The sequence below is a fragment of the Palaemon carinicauda genome, chromosome 6, assembly GCF_036898095.1.
Source record: "Palaemon carinicauda isolate YSFRI2023 chromosome 6, ASM3689809v2, whole genome shotgun sequence".
In the NCBI taxonomy this organism is placed as follows: Eukaryota; Metazoa; Arthropoda; class Malacostraca; order Decapoda; family Palaemonidae; genus Palaemon; species Palaemon carinicauda.
The window spans coordinates 171119482-171121636 of record NC_090730.1 but is presented as its reverse complement, the minus strand read 5'-3'; positions in this window follow the sequence as shown (position 1 = coordinate 171121636).

The following is a 2155-nucleotide window of genomic DNA, read 5'->3' as shown; positions in this document are numbered from 1 at the left end:
TCTACCTTTAAAGATACGCTTTATTTAAGGATAAGCCACTAAGATATGCATTTTCCTATCATTTGGAATAAGAAAGAACAGAATCAAGAACTTCAAACATTTTATGTTTAAGCCAGCTTTCTATATTTTATTAATATTTATGTCGAATTGAGAGTGAATTTACCTATAAAATACACTTTATTTAGGGATAGTTCCAATAAGATATGCTTTTTCATACCATTTTGAATAGAATAGAATCAAGAATTTCAAACATTTGATATTTAATTCATTTCCCTATTTTTTCTAATATATCTAATTGGGAGTAAATTTACCTATAAACTACGCCTTATTTAAAGATAGTTTCAATAAGATATTATTTTTCGTACCATTTTTAATAGAATAGAATCGAGAATTTCAAACATTTGATGTATAATTCATTATCCTTTTTTCACTAATATCTATAATTATGAGTAAATTTGCCTATAAAATACACCCTATTTAAGGATATTTCCAATAACATATGCTTTTTCATACCATTTTGAATAGAATAATATCAAGAATTTCAAACATTTAACATTTTGATATTTATTTCAATTTCCAATTTTTTCACTATTATTTATATCTAATTGGGAGTAAATGTACCTATAAAAATACGCTTTATTTAAGGATAGTTCCAATAAGATATGCTTCTTCATACGATCTTCCACGAAAAAGAAGATTTAGCATAGTAAAACAACTAAAAACTTCAAAACATCTTATATTTAATTCATCTATGTCTGGATTTTAGGAGATTCTGTTAACCATTTTCGTGTAATTCTTTTGGGGACGTCTAACAAACTCATTTCTGGACTAATTCATGAACCAGTCAACATTAATTGAAACATCAAAAATGAAATTCCAGCTCGGGAACTGAGGATGATTGGAATTTAGAAAGATTTATACAACACCTTTTAGAAGATACAGTAGTGTCGTATTATTATTATTATTATTATTATTATTATTATTATTATTATTATTATTATTATTATTAATTGCGAAGCTACAGCCCTAGTTGGAAAAGCAGGATGCTATAAGCCCAGGAGGCCCCAACAGGGAAAATAGCCCAGTGAGGAAAGGAAACAAGAAAAATAAAGTATTTTAAGAATAGTAACAACCAAAATGAATATTTTTTATAAACTATAAATACTTTAACAAAACAAGAGGAAGAGAAATTAGATAGAATAGTGTGCCCGAGTGCATCCTCAAGAGAGAAAACTCTAACCCAAGACAGTGGAAGCCCATGGTACAGAGGCTATAGCACTACCCAAGACTAGAGAACAATGATTGGATTTTGGAGTGTCCTCCTAGATGAGCAGCTTACCCTAGTTAAAGAGTCTCTTCTACCCTTACCAAGAGGAAAGTGGCCACTGGACAATTACAGTGCAGTAGTTAACCCCTTGAAAGAAGAAAAATTGTTTGGTTATAAAGGCTTTAAAGGCATTTCATGAATGGCAGAGGCAAGGTGCAATGACTTTGCCCCTGCTAGTAGGACATTGCCTTAGAGATTGACCATATATACATATGATCAGTCCCCAAACCCCCTCTCCACCCAAGCTAGGACCAGGAAGATTAAAGCAATGGCTACTGATTATTATTATTATTATTATTATTATTATTATTATTATTATTATTATTATTATTATTAGCTAAGCCACAACCCTAGATGGAAAAGCAAGATGCTATAAGCCCAAGGGCTTCAACAATGAAAAATAGCCCAGTGAGGAAATTATTATTATTATTATTATTATTATTATTATTATTATTATTATTATTATTATTATTATTATTAGCCAAGCTACAAACCTAGTTGGAAAAGCAAGATGCTATAAGCCCAAGGGCTCCAATAAAGGAAAAATAGCCCAGTGAGGAAATTATTATTATTATTATTATTATTATTATTAGCTAAGCTACAATCCTATTTGAAAAAGCAAGATGCTATAAGCCAAAGGACTTCAACAAGGAAAAATAGCCCAGTGAGGAAATTATTATAATTTAATATTTTTATTATTATTATTATTATTATTATTATTATTATTATTATTATTATTAGCTAAGCCACAACCCTAGATGGAAAAGCAAGATGCTATAAGTCCAAGGGCTTCAACAATGAAAAATAGCCCAGTGAGGAAATTATTAT